Raw genomic sequence first — 7,865 nt, forward strand, 5'->3', positions numbered from 1 at the left:
ATGATAATCTTCCAAGCCCACAAACAAATGGATTTCATATAGCACTGAAAGATTAAACAATTTAACACCTGATGTCTCCATGGTTTATTAAAACAAAAAGTAGACATAGGGGACCGGCAAAAATATTAAAGTCATTATATAGCTCAGCCTATACTTTACCTTTAGTCTCAAGCTAATGGTGCCCTTTTGTAAAAGACACAACTGTTTTCCCTGTAAATGCATATTGTGCAGCAGCTCATATGACACTGTATTTGAATTTATTTTCACAAGTGGATTTACAGAAAAAAGCTATGTTTAATGCTGTAGTGCCATTCAGCCTGTGTAACGAGGGCTTTGCCTTTGTGAAAGTTTACTGAGTCAAATCTCATCAGCTTAATGTGATCTGGCGCTAGCCATGCTGGATCCCCTTGTGCCAATTAATCCAGGTTGTAACTCACAGACTCCTGCTGACCAATTCACATCCATTGTTGATAGTTTTTGGCTGCAGGAGCCTCAAAACCTCCTTGTTAGAGCCAAAAACCACAAGAAACCCACCACCTCTTCTAGCCCCATCATATTGTCTGTTGATTGCCAGCAATTAGTAAAGCCAGGCAGGCTGAGAAATGACAAGATGGGGCATGGCTATTGCAATGCATGGGCGTTGTTGGCTCACACGCCAGCTGAAAGCCTCGACAATGTTTGTTAACCCGAGGGGTCACGACTGATTCACTCGCGCAGACGGAAAACAAGATTTATGTTGCACAAATCAATACGCAGTCAGACTTTTACAATTGCGGAGAGCCAATCCAGCCACTTCTCTCTATCAGTCTAACATGACATTAATGTGTTTTATTCCTGTTTAACCCAGCCAGTGATGAATCCGTTGGCAGGCCAAGACGGACACAGTTAGAAGCGGGTTGCCCTTGATTAGTTGGGGAGCACATGGCAAAATGCAGAGGCTGATGCAACAGCCTATAGATCAGTCTTCAGGTTTCCTGCTGGGGGTTGTTTATCCAGTTTATGTATTGTGAGAGAAATCAGCAATTTACAACACAGTGCCTGACAATGTATCAAATGGACTAATGACAGTGTACATTGGGTGTTGATCCCACTCAGTGCTGTTTTAGGTAAATTAGAATTAATGCAGTTCCTCCAGTTCTCCTCGTGAGAGTGTTCACTGACAAACCTAAGGGGTCCTCTTTATTCTCCCTGCCATCATCTCTGATTTCATTAACATTGCCTGTCAACCGGACACAAAGGACACACACCTGGCAGAACACTTGCTGCAAACAACTCCAGAGTAAATTATTGTACATGTACAGTAGGAGTCCTCGTCTTACAAGCTGGCAGGCCAATAATGTAAAATGTGTTTAATGTCCTCTCTGCTTACCCTCTTAAAGGGGGGAATTGGGAAGTGACATGGGTGACGGGCGGTATTCTCTGAGCATTGACCAGCACGCACAAAAGAGAAGTGGAGTCTGGTGCCAAGTTCTATTTCAGGGGCTGCATTCCAATTGATTAGGAAGCTTGTGAAACAAACGCTGGTGACAGAAAGAAGAGTATGGCCCTGGCAACTGTTGGGCACCGTGCCAAGTGTACAGTCTTCCCTTGCAAAAATCTCCCTCTCTCTCTCCCTTTCTCTCCCTGCCTCACACACACATTAGTGACACATTAACGACATCCACAATGTGACCACTGGGATAACTTAGCAGCATTATCTCTGCATGTGATTATGTATTGGACCAGTGTTTGCTTATTCCGGTGAATTCCAGTGATACAATGGTTGTGAGCCAAGACTCTTCAAATGTATCACCTTTATTTTAAAGCAATTTTTCATTTTATGTTAAACTTTTAGCCGGTATACAAAAATATTCCTACATTTGCATTAAACTTGGTCCTTGACAATGAGTCCTGAGTTGTGCTTCAGTCAAGTATAGTTTTGAAGTACTTTGAGTACTTTTAGCCTGATCTTCAAACTATATTAATCTATGTTTGTGTGAGTGTGTGGCATGGTGATAATATCCCTGAATGTGTGCATGTGTGTGTGTGTTTGTGTGTGTGTTTAAGGGCAAGTGGGTGCATGTGTCTGTGCATACGCCTGGTCTTAGCAGCACATTGTAAACCCTAGCTTGTCTTTATAGTGTAGTTAACGATTGGATAAACAGTCTGAGTCTGGATTATTGTACTGGAAAGTGAAAGCATATGCACAATTTGCATTTTAATGAGCAAGCGAGCATTATAGCGCACATTGTCCAGGCCACAGCATCTCTTACAATGAAGCTGTGGCTTAATTCAGTCCAATATCTTATAAACATATTAGTATATCAGTTATCATTAATATTCCCCTGTAAACACTTTAAAAATAATTTGAGAATATACAATGGTTTTCTTGTTTTGTTTTATCTTTAATGTATATTCAATATACACAAAGCCATGTGTGCTTGTGCTTTCCAAATCTGCTTTGATTGTGACACATATGAGGAAGCCATGCATATAATTTATGCATGGCTGACGCAAAGTTCAGTAGGCCTGTGCCAAACAAAACGCTGTTCAATTAAAAGGGAAGTAATGGCATCCCATAATAAAGGATATCTGTGCATACATCAACTGACAGAAAAGCATGATGGCTCATTCACGTCATGCTATGTAATTTAGTTAATGCATTTCCCCTTGCTCTTTAAAACACTTACACATTCAAATTTGCCATCATAATCTCTATGACAGAGGACATTAATTATGTTCGTTGGCTGATAGCTGTTTCTTCACAACATCTCTGATTAAAATTTCACACATTGTAATGATGTGCTTCAGAGCTAGAAGCTGTGAAATGTACTAAGCAGTCAGCAGGCTTGAATTCCTTATTCTTCTGAGGTTTGTCCAGCACAATAAAAAACACATCATCCAAATCAAAACTGTTAAGTGCTTGAAGAAAAGCTTTATTTACATGCAAATGGGGATATATCTTAGCAAGTGGTTCATTAAAATAGTGTACAAATGAGGGAAAAACAAAGCAGTAACTTCTCTCCAGATATGTGGGTTCAAATTTCATATTTGGGAAGTTTAATTAAGCAATAGATTATATTTTGAAAGGAGTGTTCACTTTGATGAATCCCCAGAGACTGCAGATAAACACTGCAATGGTATCAAAGCATTCATCTCTTAAATGGATGTGAAAATTAGGGATGTAAATGGATTTGAGCATTTATTTTCATTGCTCGTGGGAATATTTACTGCATAAAGACGACACTTATGTAACCTACATTATACATTAACCATTTACATTATACATATACTTTCATTTTTGGAAACCACATGAATATTGCTCGACAATTTTCAAGGACAAACACTAAACACATATTTAAAGCAGGCTTTTATCTTCTGCACCTGTCAAAAGAAAGGAAGCAAATAGCCTGTACTGTTTTATTTAACCTAATTCCATGTAGCATTGCACAACCACTAAATGATCTGATTCTCACTCTTCTGTTTGAGGGAGCTCTTGTTACACCGAGGAGCATGTATTGGGAGAACTGTCGTCGTTTTAGCTTTTTCAATAAGATGTTTGCCTGAGTGTGGCTCTATAGTCTGCAATCCTGAAACAGTGCAGAGTCAGTGAACCCTGGTACATTGTGTGATGGAAGAGTGCTACGTGCCCAACATTCACCTCTGTGAGGCCGGCTGTTGTTTTTCCCTGTAATGTCCATTTTATTGGGAATCTCAGCGAGCCTTCACACTACCTGCTGTGCTCAGCAGTGTGGAGAAGCCAGGGCCAGTAGAGTTGTGGTCAGTGCCTGTCAATCACAATCACAGGGATCAGTTAGCAGCCATCAGTCTGAGAAGCCGTACCCAGATGTTGCCTGTCTTCCATCTCCTCATGTTCTGCCTCCATAAGCTGTCATTTTTCCATTACTTGTTGTCAAAGCTTTCCATCTTTTCACATCATAGACTTATATTGTTGAATACTTTTGATTATTCTATTCCGTGTTTGTTTTGTATAATTTATTATTAAGCAATATATAGAGAAATGTATTCCTCCTTTAAAAGAAAAAATTGTTATTTTCAACGTCAGGGGAGGCTGTTTGCTTTTGTTTGTGTTGAAGTCTATAAGGGGGAGGGAAGAGAGCAGTCAGAGGTGATAAGAAGGGAAAACCACAATATACTCTAGCTGCTGGAAAACAAACACAAAACATTGATTATATCATCTTTACAGACACCCAACGCTCACTGTGGTTGATGTTTACCTGACACGGAGTAAACAGCACGTTGGACTGTAGACTTCTGCTCTGCATTTCATTTTGCTGCCGTGCCCCCGGTATACGTACGTCTCTGACCTGTTCCCGCCCCTAATTTCCCCCATCACATTCAGAGCAGACCTTCCAGCAGTCAGCTTCATTACACCCAATATCTTAAATCACCTCTCATGTGTTTCCTACCAGTTTGCAGCTTGGTCTCCTCTGAATCGCAGTCATTTAAATGTTCCTGTGCTGATTGCGGGTGCAGGTGGTAATACATTAAGGGACTGAGACAGCCAGTGGCAGAGTGCTGAAAGACCTTTATCCATTTGCACTAAGTTTCCCTTCACATTCAGAGGCATGTCGGTCTAATTAGGCCAATGGTTTTGACTGTGGCCATATTCATATGGGACAGCTCACTTTAAGTTGTACAACAAGGTGATTCTACATCGTATATACTCCACCAGGCCAATAGATTATGCCATGGTCTAGGGAATTTTTACAAGAAATTGTACATTAATGAAAGCAGAGAATGGCTGCGGAGGAGAATTGCGACAGGGTTATTGCTCTTTTCCTATCCATCTTTAAAGTATAGCCTCATATCTCATGAGAGCTTATGCTGTATGGGGTGTTAAATACTTCTGATGATTTTCTTTCCGTAGCAGTGCAAGTGAAATGTGTTTTAAATTACTTACACAGTAGGTCTATTTACAGGTTTGTGTATGACATTTATTGTAAGTACCTTAATTTGAAGAAACGGGTGTTTTTCAGTGCCGCATGTCAAATCAAAGGCTTTGGTTCCATTTTATAAAAATAACTTGTATCTCTGTTTGAACCTTGGTGAGTTCCCAGTGCGTCTCTGTCTCTCAATGATGAGCTCGTCTAGCAGGTAAAAGCCTCAGAAAGCCCTCGGTCCATTTCCATTCTAGCTTCCAGCAGTGTGAGTGGTGTGACAGCCTCTTGGGGGCAAAGGGATTATTGAGATCAGGCCTCCCCCAGCTCTATGCCTCTGGCCCAGCCAGCCAAGCCAGCCCAGTCAGTTCCTCAAGCCCCCCGGTGCCTTGCTGAGCAGCCCACCAGGCGCACAGAGAGCAAAGAGGCACCAGGGACCCCTCTAATTGTCCATGCTTTGGGCGGCTCTCTGGCAAGCCAGCATAAAGGAGGCCCCCAGTCCCAAGGCTGTCCCACTGCTCCCCACTCAGCCCTCACTCAGAGATTCTGAGGACGATATATATCTGCTTTGAGGCTTTATGTTTCTGAGGCCTTCATATAGTAAAGCTTTAAATTGTAAATGTCTCTGAAAGTCTGCTTTCAACATGGTCAGCGCTAGTGGTATAGCAGGGTCATATACTTAACTGCTCAAATGATTCAAATGATTTATGGCTTACAGATGTTCGGAATTTAATTCAGAGTTTCTCTAGTGGCTTTTGATGCTCATTTTCGACACAAAATGTAAAGTTTGGATAATTCAGATTGGTAAAGATACAATTATCATGAGAGAGATATTTGAGTGCATGTGTGCATGTGTTATTGCCAACATTTATTTCATAAATCATTACAAAAATACTTTTATTTGTGTGTGTGTGTTAGTGTACAGTGCTGATAGAAATATATAATCCCTGGCCTCTTGATTTCGTACACAACAAAATGCAATCCATTTCATCAGATTAAAAACACCTCTCAACATAATGCAGTAAAACTCCCATCTCTGACAGTCTCAATCAAAAATAAAAAGAATGAATGGCTGAGCTGTTGCGTTGTATTGCATTAGATTTTACATAATCGACCACTGAGTGCATGGTATGGCATCTATACTATATATACAATTAAATATTTTGTTTAGAAATCTGTACAAGTTTTCTGCTTGTCTGGTTAGGGTTTTTGCAAAACATATTAGTTATCAGTCTTTGACTGCTGCAGTGAAGTAATATAACTGTTGTAATTTGAACAACTTCACTAGATCCTGTAATTAAAAAGGCTTTACACAATAACACATATTTAGTTGTTTGATATTTTTATGTTTGTGTCTTGAAAATAATATTTCAAGAGGATCTGAGGTTAACCGAGGGCTTGAGGTATTGGGGAGACAGTGGCTGCTGGGAACTGGATGAGGACTGACAAGGCCACCCATACAAAGGAAGGGGCAGCCTCTAGTCATCAGGGGGGGGGGGGAGACAAATGAACAAGCCGAAATAATAAACACACAATTACTTTGACACTTGCTGCTTGTCTCTTTCCTGTTTGTATGTTTTGTGGTTGTTTATTACATTTTAATATAATCTATTTCCATTTCATGTAACATTGTCTGAACAGAAAATATATGCTTTGGTTAATCTCTTATTTGATCATCAGAACATTTTAAAAGGAACTTAAAATGAAAACGTTGAATCAGGAGATTGTTGAGTGTCCTGACAAGGCTGCAGTCAAAATATGGTTTAAAATCTGTAACTGCTAATGTGTTGCTCTCTCACTCCATGACCAACCAAATGGAACTAAAAGCAATTATGAGCCACAATAACATTTAGGTAAGCATGCCATTTATGAGATTGCCAAAACATCACAATTATTGTGTATGTATTAGCAACTCATTAGCAACATACATATTTACACCATTTAATTAAGCGTGATTTTGACACATATAATCAGAGACACTTTTTTTAATACATAAGCAGAAAAACACTTTTCACATTACACACCTAAAACAGTTACTGCATATATCAATACTATGATGGTACATCTTTATATATATAATATTCATTACCTCATAAAAATCTCTGGCTTGCCAAAACAACATGGCACTTTTTACAAAATGATTGTATTTGAGCCAAGCTTTGGCTGCTATTTCTGACTCGTTCTTCCTGACTTCCTCTTTAAAATATCTGGCACGAAGGTGCACGTGTTTAGCATATTGTGCAACTATTGAAAAAGTTATGAGCTCAGTAAATAGGTAGTTAGGCATGCTGGTCATGCCAGTAGCAGCTATGCAAAGGATAGCCAGACAATAGCCCCTAACTGGACTGTGACAGGGTAATTACTGTGCGCACATAATAAAATTCTCTTTACATAGGTCACCCGGAAAGTGTAATTAAAAAAGCGTTATAGATTATTTTTATTGAAGCAATTAAACCAAAAAGCTAAAAGTAATTACGTGTGGAGGTAATAATAGTGTTGGTCAACAGCATTTGTTTTGAGAGAGGGATTTGCCAGCCTCACCCCTCGAATGCAGCCCAGACATCATTTAATTTACACTCTGTGATTTTATTATGTTAAACTGTTTTTGACTGTGTAATAATTATGTTTATAATGCCAAAACCTGACCAGGATTTAATGAAATCATTATCATGTGTGATAATTGTGAGTAAATGCTACATTTGAATTATCATCTTCCTCTGTGCACTGAATTAATGAATCGTTACTATTCATACTACTGGTTTATAATGATGTTAAATTGGCCGTCTTATCAGCAGTCAAAGACTTGGGATTATCAGCGTCTTGACTGTGTGGACTGTGCCAAATTCCTTGTGGATATGCGCCTGTTCCCTGCACAAAGAAAAAAGGAGAGATAATATTGCGAGGTTAAACTCCACAATTTTCTCTTAAAAGATGTAAGGACAGCTATTGCACAAATGTGCTCTTGCTTTATGAGGGAAATCAGAC

The sequence above is a fragment of the Gymnodraco acuticeps genome, unplaced genomic scaffold (assembly GCF_902827175.1).
Source record: "Gymnodraco acuticeps unplaced genomic scaffold, fGymAcu1.1, whole genome shotgun sequence".
NCBI classification, from domain to species: Eukaryota; Metazoa; Chordata; class Actinopteri; order Perciformes; family Bathydraconidae; genus Gymnodraco; species Gymnodraco acuticeps.